At 36.1% G+C, this 14,888-nt stretch overlaps 1 long non-coding RNA gene across 1 annotated transcript; it reads left to right on the top strand.

The window, feature by feature from the left end:
* Positions 1 to 3,102: 3,102 nt before the first annotated feature.
* On the top strand, positions 3,103 to 13,009 carry LOC135747111 (uncharacterized). Its single transcript, XR_010531672.2, has 5 exons — positions 3,103 to 3,182; positions 3,987 to 4,044; positions 4,144 to 4,179; positions 6,155 to 6,199; positions 12,474 to 13,009. It is a non-coding gene; the product is annotated as an uncharacterized lncRNA (long non-coding RNA).
* Positions 13,010 to 14,888: the final 1,879 nt, after the last annotated feature.

The raw sequence follows: 14,888 nt of genomic DNA on the forward strand, positions 1-14,888 counted from the left end.
TGTGTTAATCTATTCATCACAAAGGTTTTTGAACTGTTAGCCTTTTGGCTCACATCACTGAGTATCTGCTGAAATGTAATGTATGCATATTATGGGGTTCTAAGATTGTGTTTTACATACATATTCATGTGTAATATTATTTTAAAGGTCATGGTGCGATGAGTAAAAAGGTCTCATTTCTATATATCTAAAATAAGATGGTTCAAGGGTTTGGATAGAAGATGCATTTCTTTAAGAGGTGGGGTTTTTGACAGGACACCTCTGGCTATTTTGACCAGATGTTCTTTAGGAACATTTGGTGCAGGTCAAACTGGACTTTGTAGTTTTACGATGTCTTTGTCTCACGCTGTGTATAAAAGGTGGCCTGGCTAGATGTTCTAGGAGCCATTCTGTACTCAGAAGCTCCCACACTATGTGTGTATTCAAACCTTATGGAGGATCCTGTAACCAGGAGCTACCACACTTTGTGTGTGTAGTAAAACATAATGGAAGAAATCTTTAACAAGAATCTTCCTAGACCACTTTGTGTGTCTTTAATTGCCAGGTATGCTTTGTATTTTGTGAAATGTTCATTTTTCTATGCTGATCTTTAAGTGAATGTTTTGATATATTTTTGATGGATTTGAATAACCAAATTATTGATTTAAGCGTAACCTGCCTGGCAAAATAAATTGTTAATCTTTATTCATTCTAAAACTTGTCAAATCTTTATTATATTTTCAGGGGTTAAGTTAGATGTATTGAAGGGGGCATAGATTAGGAGAATTGCCTCTATTGAAAATATTACTGGAGTAATTGCCTCCCCGTTTTAAGGTTAGATGGAGTAACCTCAACCTAAAACATAGATGGATCCTCTTATTTTCAATGTGTTTGGAGAAACCTCTAACTTTAACTTAAGTTAGAAGGAGAATGCCTCTATGCCCAGCTGTATGGAACTGCCTTAGCACCTTCAGAATTACACCTTATTCCCTATGTGAATATAATTCATTCTAAATAAATATAATAATAATTTTATAAATTATGATCAGCATCAGAATAGTATTGGTAACTAAGAAATTGGAGTCAGATTATAATTTAACCACAGAGGTCAAAGAAACAAATTAAATAAATGGAATTATTCTTCTAGAAGCGCTACGGAGGGAACGAACACGAGACCCCTTCACCCACTCCACTTGTATCTGTCGTTGGGCTTGTGGGTGGCGTCTTACACATCCATGAGTTACTACCCGCCTCAACAACTTTTTGTTTTTTAAAAAAGAACTCTGTGACTCTTTGGACTATAATGAGATCATTTCTGTTTTCAACATCAAACCCAGGCGTTTGCATCTTTTGTAGAATTAAAACAACAAAGGTAGGCATGTTGTTTAACTAATTTCCTTATTTTTGCTCGTGAATTGATTTAACTAAGTGGTGTGTTGTGTATAGATGTATGCCAGCCTTATAGGTTAAACTTACATTGTTTAATTTAAATGAGTTGCTATTTTTGGCACAAAAGCTTAAAGGCGCTCTAAGCGAATAATGTGCGACGTCACTTCCTGTTGATGTTTGAACTGTTTTCAAACAGACGGAGCGTAGCTAACTCCTCCCCCTCCCCCTCCCTTCCGTGCTTTCATGAACGCGCCCAACCCCCACCCCCAAATCCTTCTTGTCGTTTATTGGCTGGAATACTTTGTTTTGTTTTGTGAGCTAGGTTTGGCCATTTGTTGATATTGCCGTTTGTGAAGCCTGGGCTGTCTACAGAGATCGCGTTTTTTTACAGTTTGATCAGCGGACAGGCAGCAAGCAGATAGTGAGGAGATGTTTCCGGTATGTAACAAAAAATGTTTTATGGTCTAGAACGCTTCAATTCGCTTAGAGCACCTTTAATTTCCAACAGGCTGATTGCACTGTATATGGCTGATTTAACATAACTTAGGCAGTGTGTTGTTATCAGTGTTGGGAGTAACGCATTACAAAATATAATATATTACAGTAATATATTAGTTTTTGCTGTAACGCAGTAATATAACGCATTACTAATAAAATTTTGGTAATATTTTACTCGTTACAGTCTTAGTAACGAGCGCGTTACAACAATGCATTTCAAAAATAGACGTGTTATTTTTTTTTTTTTTTTGACTAACTTAATGCGCGCGACCAGCATCCACACAGGAAAAAGCTGCGGGTAAAATAGTAATGTCTGCGTCCCAAACAGCATACTTCCATACTATATAGTAGGCGAAAAGCACTACTTCTCGTACTCTTTGCCTACTATATAGTATGGAAGTAGGCGGTTTGGGACGCAGCGTATGTCTGTTTCCAGGTGTTCATTCTTACTTTAATTTTGTATTTGACGCGTTTCTTAAAGAGCCGAATCTGGGAAGTCCGCGGCTGTATAAGCATTGACTAAAGTGGTCGCAATCAGGTCCGGTAGCGCCGCATACGCAAAATTCTGCGAATGAGAGCACTAAGTAAAAGCAACAGAAAGTTTCTATCGGTCTCCTGTGCTGCTTGAACCTCAGAAGTAAAGAGACTTTTAGAAATCTTGCCAGTAAAATCCATTTCACCACACCAGCAATGACAAGGTAAGCCAACGTTGCTATGGTTTCAGTCCATATACATCCCAACAAACATGAGACGTCCAAAGGACGTTCAGATTATGTCCATATCGGGTCGGTCGGTCCAGAACCTAATCTGCACCTAATCTGCACGTCTAAACGACGTGCAGATCCAGTACAGTATTTGGACGTCTGACTACGACGTCTTTTGGACGTTGATATGCAGTTCAATATTTGAGGGTCCGTTCTTGGACGTCATTTAGACGTTCAAAACAGGTTCAGAAAAAAAATATAAAAACTTATGCAATAAAAACGACAAATGAGTTCTGATTCAAAACAATGTAACATGACGTTTTTTTTTTGTGAAAATTCTTTAAGGTGATAAAATATGTTATATTTTTATGAATGATCGTTCACAACGCGTGCCAAAATCTACTGCATTTCTTTTGTGTAATTTGCAAATTAAACCAAATTCAAGTGTGATTTACAAAAATAATCAACATTGCAATTTTAAGTTTAACCACAAGGGTGTGTAAAAGCTTAGGTGGCGAGGTGGCGCGTGATCTTTTTTTGCACGTGATTAACAGACGTAATTAAGCATCGCCAGCGTAAACGTACTCAACGGACACAACCTGCTGTGAACAGGTAAGTTATGTTTATCCATTCCAAACAGTGTGTGTTTATTTTGTTTTGTGTACTTATTTTATTGTCAAAAATATTTTTGTTAGAAAACGTCGGGTTTTTCGAGAATTGTTTTCGATAAACTGATGACAGAATTTGACACCGCGGAGGATAACGTTCCGTAGGCTATTTTTAGACTTGGTTAGTTGTTATTAACGAACTGATGCCTTGGTTAGTTGTTATTAACTGACTGTTAATATGTTCGCGTATTAAATATTTTTCAGTGAGTTATTTTAGACCGTCTTGGGGAACTCTATTATCTCTTTCAGTCCGAGGGGGACTCGTTCCTTAATAACAGCCGTGTGAAACTAAATACACGGTCGTAAAATTGACTTTTTCTTCCCACACAAAAAATGACATCCGTCCTTTTATAATATTAACCATTTGAATGCATTTTTAATGATTTTGTCTAAGTGACATGCTTGAAAGTGGGCTTCTATGGTAAAAGTTCACCTGTCAATCAAAGAGCTCCGTTCAATACAAGCGCACAGGCACTGTAGTAGACAGCCAGACAAAGAAGTGATTAAGTAAGGAAACTAACATGATGATAACTTGATAATGACCCCCTTTGCCTTGCAATCTATTCATAAAATTAAGAGCCTTTATTAACCTTTGGAATTTAAACAAAATAGAATAATTGTCTTTTCTGTCATGTTCTTAACATACTGTTTAGTCAATAAAGATGAATGAATACTGAATGCATATTAATTTACAAAGGCATTTGCAATATATTTGACTTCTTTTTCTCCTTTCTGTTTTTGTAAACAGGACCTACATACACCCCAAAGGCTCTTTTCAGAGCCATTTGACCAAGCATCTTTGTACAGTAAGTATTTGTTTTGATTAACCTCAAAGAAAACAAAATACATTTTAATATATGCTGACGTTTGTAATATCTTGCTCTTTTTCAATTATGTTTCAATAGTGCCGGTTTTCCTTCAGTAGTGCCAGTTTTCCTAAGGTAATTTAAGATCTTTTTAATTAACCATTTTGTTCAATTTCATGTAAAGGTCCCGTTTTCCGGATCCCATGTTCCAAACTTTAGTTAGCATTTAATGTTGCTGTTAGAGCATAAATAATACCTGCAAAATGATAAAGGTATATTTTCTCTAATACAATTCACCTTTCAAAGCCTTCAGTGACCTGCCGGTTTGTACTACAGTCCTCTACTTCCTGGTTGAATGATGTCAATATTAGAGGTGTTTTTTCCTAACCTCTACCCACAGGAATATATCAGTCACCAGCTAAGCTCAAATGCAGTGTTGCCAGATAGAATTGATGGTTTCTACCCCAAAAACTGTCCAAAACCCACCCAAAGGCACAAAAAAATGCCCAAAACATTTAATCAACATTTTGATTCAATTTGATCAGCATTTAGTTCTTTAACTACCACAGTTATTGCACTATAGCCTACTATAGCTAGCAATTAAACCCCAGCAGCTACAGAATCACAATAGTAAAATGACAACATAACTCGTTTACATATACAGCTATGCCCCTCACCACATGCAAAATGCACATTTACAGTGTATATTTAGATAGTTTTGGGATAATACAAATATCTAATTCGTTATTAATAAATTCAACAATGTCTGATTTTATCTATTTATATTATTAATAATAATATACCTGTATTATACTCCTTATAAACAGGTGTGTGAGTAAGAGCTAGAGATCGTATAGGCTAACTTTTAACGTTAAATGCACAACAATAATTGGCTGTATGTTAACATGCAAGGATGCTGAAAAGCACTATGAACATCTGAACCTTTCAGAACTATGTAGCCTACGAATCATTTTGATTGGTTGATTCTTTGTTATTTATAGGGGCGGTTTCTCGAACAGGGATTAGACAGAGCTGTCCAAACTGAAAACAACTTGCAGTGACATCTTAAAACACATCAGTGCTCTTTGGCTGCGTCCGAAACCGCATACTGTATAGTAGGTACTGAATTGGATGAAGTACCTACTTACTTGGCGTTAAAACAGTAGGTACTGTATAGTATGAATCCTGGTAGTATGAATGAGATTCGGACGTACTACATCCGCCATGTTGCTACATCACGTGACATACGTCGTCATCACGTCATGTCTTTCAGCGCGAAAACAGCCGCGTGCCTCTTCTTCTTCGTTGGATAACTCCTCGTCCGGGGCATCATGGGATAGTGAAGCGTCCATCGTATGCACACTGCAAAATCTAACCGGAAGTAGTAGGTCATCCGGGTACTTTTCGCATACTGTTTTTCGAATACTATGTATTCGGACATACTACTCGCCTCGCCTACTGCTTTTCGCGTACTATATAGTATCTAGTAGGCGGTTTCGGACGCAGCATTAGTTTTGGTTCAAAATGCACACAAGTAGGGGTGGTTTCCCGAACGGGTATTATTTTATGCCGGGATTAGGCCTTAGTATAATTAGGAATTATAACTAGTTTTCAACAAACATGCCTTACTAAAAACATTACTGGTGTCCATTTTGAGGCTAAACAAAGGACACTAATGTATTTTAAGATATATCAGTGCAAGTTGTTTTCAGTTTGGACAGCTCTTATATTTATTTTAGTCTAGGAGGACTAATCTAATCCCTGTCCGGGAAACCACGCCGTAATGTTTTTAGTAAGGAATGTTTGTTGAAACTAGTTATATTTCCTAATTAAACTAAGGCCTAGTCTTAGCTTAAGCTAATCCCTGTCTGGGAAACCACCCCATAATGTCCCATGTTTAAGACTGCATATCTATACACACGCATGTAATAACTTTTAATTTGCTTGTCTTGATTATTGGCATCCTAAGATATTATATAACTGCCTGTGACATTCTTGGAGTTTGACTTTAATAATAACATAATTCTCAACACTTGGTAATGACTGTACTGTAATATTGTGTGTCAACAATTGCAAATAACATATTAATGTTCTTTCTATAATATATTAGATTTTACCTCGTCCTCCACTGCCTCCAGTAATTCCTGGTTTTAAGGTTAGTCATTTTTTTGTTTGTTTTCAGTGCCATTCGTCTCAACCCTGACTTCCTAAATAGTCTAAATTTGAATACAAAAATCTGGGCTTGATTTGGTTTTTCTGAAGGTGTTTAAAAGATTTACTGTTTTTGATCCTCTGGGTCTAAATGACCCTCCAATGTGAATAAGACAAGTTACAATTTTTTAATAGTTTAATTTGTCGAAAAAAGAAATGCATCCAATATTAATGTGAAAATAATATACATGTACAAATCCCCGGTTCTAGAGAACAAACATACATACTTTCTTAAGCACACACAAACACACAAGTAGAGTTTTTTTACAGATGTTATATATACATCAGGGTTCCCCAAATCTTACCCTGGAGGGCCGGAGGACTGCAGAGTTTAGCTCCAACGCTGATCAAACATGCCTGAGCAAGCTAATCAAGGTCTTCATGATCACTAGAAAATCACAGGTGGGTAAGTTTGATTAGGGTTGGACGTAAACTCTGTAGTGTTCCTTAACTCCAGGATAAGATTTGGGGAACCCTGATATACATAGTCATCATTCAGTTATTATTGAAGAGCCACACAGATCCAAAATCGAAACTGACCTGTATTGCAGTGTGTCATGTAGCTGCCCATCAATGTAAACAATGTGCAAAGTAGTTGAACCAAAAACTTTAATACAAGTTATTGGCTTCTAAAGTAGGTCGACTCTTACTCACTGAAACGAGTCGTTATATGGACTGATTCTCCTGCCTGACATTTTCCACGTCACACGAACACTTCCACGTCACACGAGATACTAATCTCCGCCTACAGCCTTGCCTGTGGGAGAAACGAAAACTATGACCTGCCCAAAGCTAGTTAGTGTGTAAACATCATGCTGTGTTTTCAGTTTGTGCTGTTTTCACTACCAAAGGAGACATTTTCAAGGAGGGTATACTAAATGTTTGGCTGTGAAGAATCTGTGGTTAAAATTAGGGGTCGATCGATTATCAATCTGGCCGATTATAGACGTCGATATTAAGCATTTTGCCGACTATCAACATCGGACATTTTAAAAGCCTATTTGCCGATAATGTAATTTGATTTGAAATGCACTATTTCGGCTCTGACGCAGCCATGGATTTAGTGAGAGCCGTCGGAACACGGAACAGGGCACTCTATTCAGTTGCCTACAGCAATGCCTGCCCCTCGCCCATCTGATTTGTTGGGAGTCATGAGTCCGGCCAATCAGCGCAGGAGGCTGAAGACACCGCAGAAAGTGCTTGCTAACTCGAGCTGCTTTGCAATGATTTCGCTCTGTGAGTTGACACTGCAATACAAGAGTTTAGCACGCGTTTCAGGCAGTTGACCGAGCTGGCATTTGCACGTCAATGTAAGTCATGTCATTTTAAAAATACAAGCCACTTTAAAGCATAAAGAACTTGACCACTTTGGTCTTCACTCAGTGTGCTCTTATGCACGCGCACACAGCCGCCTGCTTGCAACAAGTAACAGATCAAGTTATTTTTTGCGACTTATTTATTACACAGAAATGTTCATATACACACGGGTATGCTTAAATGCCTGTTTTGAGGACATACAGTTGCAATCAGAAATATTCAACCCCCTCACCTCAAAAAACATTATAGTGATGTTGATAAAAAAATAATAAAAATCTCTTGGAATGTTAAATATTTTGGAAATCTTCTTATACCCAAGGCCCTTCAGATGTGATGAAATAATCTCCTCTCTTAGCTTTTGTGGAAGCTCCTTTGTCTTTCCCATGATTGCAACTCACCTTGAAGACCTTGATGGTTGGAGTTTATATATGCATCACAGCTGAAGCAAAATGGATCGTTATAGAGTTCCTAAAGGCTTAATGAGGTTTCAGCTGCACTTCAGGCCATAAAAACTGTCAGAAAGCTTTAAAAATAACAATATTATATAGGGGTTGAATAATTGTGACATGGCTATCTTAACAAAATATACTATTACACACAAATACTACATCAAACATTTTCTGTTTTGATTTTATGCCTCACTTAACTCATAAAAACTCATCCAAAGCAGAATCCCGCACTTTGAAAAGATTTTTATTTATAAATCCTTAAAACTCTTTGGGGGTTGAATATTTCTGATTGCAACTGTATATACAACCCAGTATCACGAAATTGCGTGACTATTTCACGCATGGACCAGCGTGACAATGTCACGCTTTGCCGCGTTTGAGCGTGAGCATGTCACGCTTTCTGTTTGTGTCACTGTCACGTATTGGTTACTCAACTTTTTTGTCCTAATTTCTTACCATTGTCGCTTCGGTTTAGGGTTAGATTTACATAAAATGACACCCTTACCTAAACAAACTCTAACCCCAACGTCAGGTGACAATTGGTTAAAGTTTAGAAAATATAAAAGAATAAGTATTGTATCTTTTTTTTTATAAACCAATACTTAAAGTGACAAATACTTAAAGTGACATATAACACAAGCACCAAATCTAACCCTAAACCGAAGCGACAATGGTTTGAAAATAGGAAAAAAAAGTTGAGTAACCAATACGTGACAGTGACACAAACAGAAAAGCGTGACATGCTCACGCTCAAACGCGGCAAAGCGTGACATTGTCACGCTGGTCCATGCGTGAAATAGTCACGCATTTTCGTGATATAGGGTTGGTATATACTTAAGGAATAGGCTGTTGAACCAACTAATTGTGCCTATGATATGGTATTAATGTTATAGTTTTATGAAAACATTTGTAGTCTTTTTAAAAACATACAGAATGAAGCTATGAAGGCAATTAAATTAATTACACCTATTACATAATACAAATTGTTTAGTTAATCATTATATCCATATGATTAGGGATGCTCCGATCAGGATTTTTGCAGCCAATACAAATTACCGATCTTTTATCTTCGCGATCGGCCGATACCAATTCCAATTTTTTTAGCTGATATGCAAGCTATTTGATGACTGTAACTGTTACATTTTTTCTAGATAACGTAATACCACAGATGTTGCATTTGTTATATTACTTACAGTAATTGGGTATATTATTGTTTTAATAGAGAACCAAATAAATTAGCACTCTTCCCCAAAGAGTTATTTAATATCTCTTTAAAAACGTTTGTCTCCTAAGAGTACTGAAAACAAAACACTTCACAGTCTTTACTGTATGTATTAAATATACACACATTCGTATGAAGTATAACAGTTCCTTAGTCAAGAGCAGAGAGTGATTGTATTGAGAGATGAATTATGATACTGTAGCTTTAAGACGTGAGAGAGATCGCTCTGTTCACTTGCACTGATGACAGGCTGCTGTGTGTGCGTGCGGCGGCTGAACGCAGACAAGAGCAGCTGTGAGGAAAATGAACGTTTAAACGCTCAAATGTTGTTATTATTAATATGATTGTTATAATTAACATTTCTTAGAGTCAGAAGAATTAAAAATGTTTCAAAGCATTGAGAGTTTTTGTCAGACCCTGAGTCTTAATTTTGACATTTAATTTTCATTTTTACACCAGCCATATCAGTTCAGAATATCAGTTGTCGGTCTACTTGATCAGTAATAATCGGTATCGGCATTGGCTCTGAAAAACACATATCGGTTGACCTCTAGTTAAAATTAATTTTTCACAGAGGGATTTATTAACTTAGACGTTTGGCAATGAAAGATTGTTCAGTACCCACTTTATTTGAAACAACATGCGTCTCCTAACCACAACCTGTAAGTATGAGTATAGCTACATACTTGCTTAAATGAGTGTAAAATGTCTATCATCGTTTTTATTGCTTCGTTGTTTAAACTCGGAGAGTCACGTTAGCAAGCAGTTAACGCATGCTCACTTATTGTTTTGCTATGACCCGGTTAGTTTACATAAATGCTTAAATGAGTGTAAAATTGTTAGTTTCTATCGTCGTTTTTACTGCTTGGATTAATGATGAATGATGGAGTTGTTTAAACTCTTAATATACTGTCAGAGAGTCACGTTAGCAAGCAGTTAACGCATGCTCACTTATTGTTTTGCTATGACACGGTTAGTTTACATAAATGCTTAAATGAGTGTAAAATTGTTAGTTTCTATCGTCGTTTTTACTGCTTGGATTAATGATGAATGATGGAGTTGTTTAAACTCTATGGGGCGGTTTTCCGGACAGGGATTAGACTAGTCCTAGACTTAAACACTTTTAAGAGCTCTCCAAACTGAAAACATCTTGCACTGACGTATCTTAAAATACATCAGTGCCCTTTGTTTTACCTCAAAATGCACACAGGTAATGTTTTTATTAAGGCATGTTTGTTAAAACTAGTTATATTTCCAAATTAAACTAAGGCCTAGTCCTGGATTAAGCCAACCCTGGTCCGGGAAACTGCCCATATATACTGTCAGAGAGTCACGTTAGCAAGCGGCTAGCGCATGCTCACTTAGGTTTTGATATGACCCGGTTAGCTAACATAAATGCTTAAATGGGTGTAAAATGTTAGTTTTTGTTGTCGTTTTTATTGCTTGGATTAATGATGAATGATGTGTATTAATGTCGATTAGGGATGCAGCGATTAACCGGTTTCACTATTAACCGCACTTTAAAATGTCAGGGTTAAGTAACCGTAAAGTTTTCACTACACTGCGTGTTTTTGTTTCACGCACAGACAAACCAGATCCACGAACCACCAAGAGGCGCATGCATCTTGATGCACTGTATGACAAAGCTCCGCGTTCAAAAGAATATGTGGCCGCGTGACGTGTCTCTTGGTTGTTCGTGCATCTGGTTTGTGTGTGTGTGTATGTGCGTGCGTGCGTGCGTGCGTGCGTGCGTGTGTGCGCGCACCTACATGAGTACGTGAAAGAGCCACACTCCCTGTCTGTACAGCATTAAAAACCTCCTGCTCGTGGATCAAACCTGGGCGGGGCTCCTGGTGGTCTGACTGCATTTCCTTAGGTTGAATTCTTTTAACGCGTTTATGATTAATTAATGAATAGCTTGAGTTAACATGTTAATCTTGCCACCCCTAATATTTATATTTTATTTTTGTGTAATATAAAGCTACACCTGTCAAAATGACTCGCAGTACCTGGTCCAGGATGACCCTGTGTTATTATTCGTTTTGAGAACGACTTAATGAATTCGTTTTACTTCAAACAAACCAAAATAATATACATTTATTCAGTCCAAATGTAAAATTACATTTATTCAAAAGATCATTAAAATGAATAGCCTATAGGTTTCAAAAGACACCTATAATGTTTAAGTCAAAGCCAGCTAAGTTATTATTATTATCATTTGTCCAAGAATTGTAGAAAAATACACAAACTGAAAATACAGAAGAATTTAGCAATTGTTAAAAAATTTATTCATGTGATTTTATACATTAATGTTGTAAAAGAAATGAATTCTTAATAACCGTAAAACCGTGATTATTTATCAGACTATAACCGCACCATCAAAATCTATAATCGCTGCATCCCTAATGTCGATAATGTCTTCTCAGTAAATCATGTTAGCACTAGGTCAATACATGTTGCACTATTGTTGGTCTGTGCCACTGATCTGTGGTCTGCGCGGAGACTCTGTCAGTTGTCCAATCAAAGCAGTGTAGGCTACTGAAAGGTGGGGTGTAAGCAGACTAAGTCGTTGAATGGCTTCACACGAATAGTTGGGGGATCTCTGAGAAATGGGTTAATTTTAAATGTATATTTTGAGAAAATTACAGTGTGTTTTGACCTTGCATGCGTTTAAACCTGTTGTCCGGGACTAATAAACAGTGATAGGACGCTTAAAATTGTCATCTTACTGGCTCTTTACTTAATGTTTAAAATGTTTTAAATATTTTTTGTTTCAATGAAATGATTCAAAAAAAATATTTTTAATACAAACATGGCTTGAATTGCCTTTTAATTCATAATGTCATGTCAAGAATAGCGTTTTACAATATTAATAACTATAGATTTATATCTAAATTAGCTATATAGTATGTAATATTATTTGTAATTACTGTAATAAGTAAAAAAATGTATCTGTCAATATAGGTATTACAGTAAAATACACTAAAAATAAACAAGAAATAGACGTGCTGCCAGTACTGTAAAAATACAGGGAAATTGTTAACAGATGATAAATCATGAGGTGAAAATTTACACCTAGAGGACAGTTGGTACAGTGCTGCAAAAGCTATGAAGTAAGGGTGTGCAAAGGATTTAAACCTTGCTGTTTTCTTATAACATGTATGTGTACTTGGTGTATGACTACAGGCTGCTTTTGCATATTTATATTTTTTGTCTTTCCATTTTTACAGGTGGAGTAATGGAGTAAAGATGCAACGGAGCAGCTGATAAGAAAACATGCTTAAGACCATCTTAAACGTGCACCATCAAGAAAGGGAGGGGTACACAATAAACATTGTTTTTAACATTACTTTTTGAATAGATGCACTTTTTAAAAAAAATTTTAAAGTATATATATTGTTTATTTATGTTGTTTTTAAATGTTATAATTGTATTGTTTTTATTTGTTGTATTTAGCTTTTATGCATTTGTACACACACAAACACACAACCACATTTATACAAAATAAGTTTTGAATAAATACGTTTAATGGAGTGCAAAGTGTGAGTCTTTATTTAGCTAAATGATGTCTAAAATGAGTCTGCAGTTGACGTTATAAGACGTTGAAAATATGTCCACAATGACCACATTTCAACTAAATTTGGACCTTAAAAAGACGTCCTATGGATGTCATTATTGGACGTCCAAAAGACGTCAGAAAAAGACGTCGGAAAACCTTTCATTCTGCACCCTGATGGGGACGTCTTTTCAACGTCTTTATTGGACGTCCAAAAGACGTAGGAAAACCTTTCATTCTGCACCCTGATGGGGACGTCTTTTCAACGTCCGACAAAGATGTTGAAAAGACGTCTTTTGGACATACTTTTGCTCAGTGGGATAATAGATTGCTAGGCTATTCCTATGCTATCTACAGTTTTATTACAAACAGCAACCTAAACTACAACATAACATTAATGTAGACTTAAACATGGTTATTTAAATAGTACATTTAAACATCACTGGTTAAAGTTTTTATGGGAGCCTATATTCATTGTTTGGCAAAAAACAGTGTTCCTCTGTTTGTCTGTGTTTTATTAAGCAATTATATGTTAACCTACATGTAATCCTTATATTGTACTGAAATTAGCTGTATTCCTTGAGGCCTGATCCTCCAATAGCACTTTTTGATAAGTTGGGTCAACCCAGTGCATGCCAGGTTTGTGCTGTGAATCTGAAATAAAAGTGAATTAAAGAATAGAAATGAAAAGAGGTTGCGTGTCTTGCCATGTTATTAGTCTATAGGTTGCATTATAGTGGGCTCTAGCTTTATTGTGTTTGGTATGTGTACCATCATTTACCAGACTTTTACCAGATCATTTGTCCATGTTTATGACTCTGACAGTCATTGTTACTGTATTTTGCCAATTTGTAATATATAATGGATTACACTTTGGAAGTAACTTGCCCAACACTGGATGTTATTTATTTCAAACCGTGCTCTGCTGAGAGTTTTCGTCATTTCAATTTATTTTTAGCCTACTTTATTTCAGGTGAACTGTTTTTGCCTGGTTTGTTCAGCCTTTATTGAGCTCTGTTGGTTGAACATGTTTAGACAGTGTTTTATTATTGACTTTGCCAAAAATTGAAAAGTAAAGATGTCACTGTTTTTGCAGTTTGTCTATTGTTTTTTTCCACTCTAAGGTTTAATTATTATTTAAGTAATTTTATTCTGATAAACTATAGACCAGGGGTCGGCAACAGGCGGCCCGCGGGCCAAAAGTGGCCCGCCAGCAATATTTTCTGGCCCGTCGGATTATTTTGAAGTCCGTTTAAAAAAATTATTTTTTATCAAATACTACTTTTATTTTACAATAACAGTTTACAAAAATGGCCCCGTGTATCATTCCTTCATTCGTTTTTTTTAAATCAAAACCAAAAAGAAAATAAAGAGAAACGACTTGTTTTTCTATTATTTATTTCCTGAACTAAAATCAAACGACTTTTTTTCCGAATGTGCGCTCAAATTAAAAATAGAAAAATGAATGAAAACGGGTTCGGACAAATTTTAATTGAACACCTTAGCAGACATATACCAATGAAATAATTTTAAACAGATCAGGTACTAACAGATTACATTTAAATAAGGGTTTTAATAGCAACCATACTTTCCTGTAGGTCTCATTCACTTAGAGTCCGACTTTTGAACTTTTTTCATTATTATTTTTCGCGTATAACACACTGATAAATAATTTGTATTAGATAAAAAATATTTGCACTAAATGCTGCACAAAACTCTTACTCTAGCCCAGAGGTCTAGCCCAAAAATGCGTATAATAGCTACGTAATAGTTTAATCTTAACGGGCCGCTGTTTCTCGTTCTCTTTCTCTACCAGCGCATCCGCGATCATAACTAAAATAATTGCAGAGGTATGAATTCATGAATCATTTGCAAATTTACCTCGCAAATCATGTCAATGCGTCACGCGTGAAGACATTAAACTCCGTGACATCGCAAATTACTGAAAAGTAATTGCAGGCTTTTAGAAACCACAACAAAATATGATACAAAATAAACTCTTTTACTGCAGTAATATTTTAACTAGTTTAATTTTAACGTAGATTTGAAAGGAAACAGTCCTGTGTCAATCACTATTAAAAACATATGG

Source organism: Paramisgurnus dabryanus, chromosome 1 (assembly GCF_030506205.2).
Source record: "Paramisgurnus dabryanus chromosome 1, PD_genome_1.1, whole genome shotgun sequence".
Classification (NCBI taxonomy): domain Eukaryota; kingdom Metazoa; phylum Chordata; class Actinopteri; order Cypriniformes; family Cobitidae; genus Paramisgurnus; species Paramisgurnus dabryanus.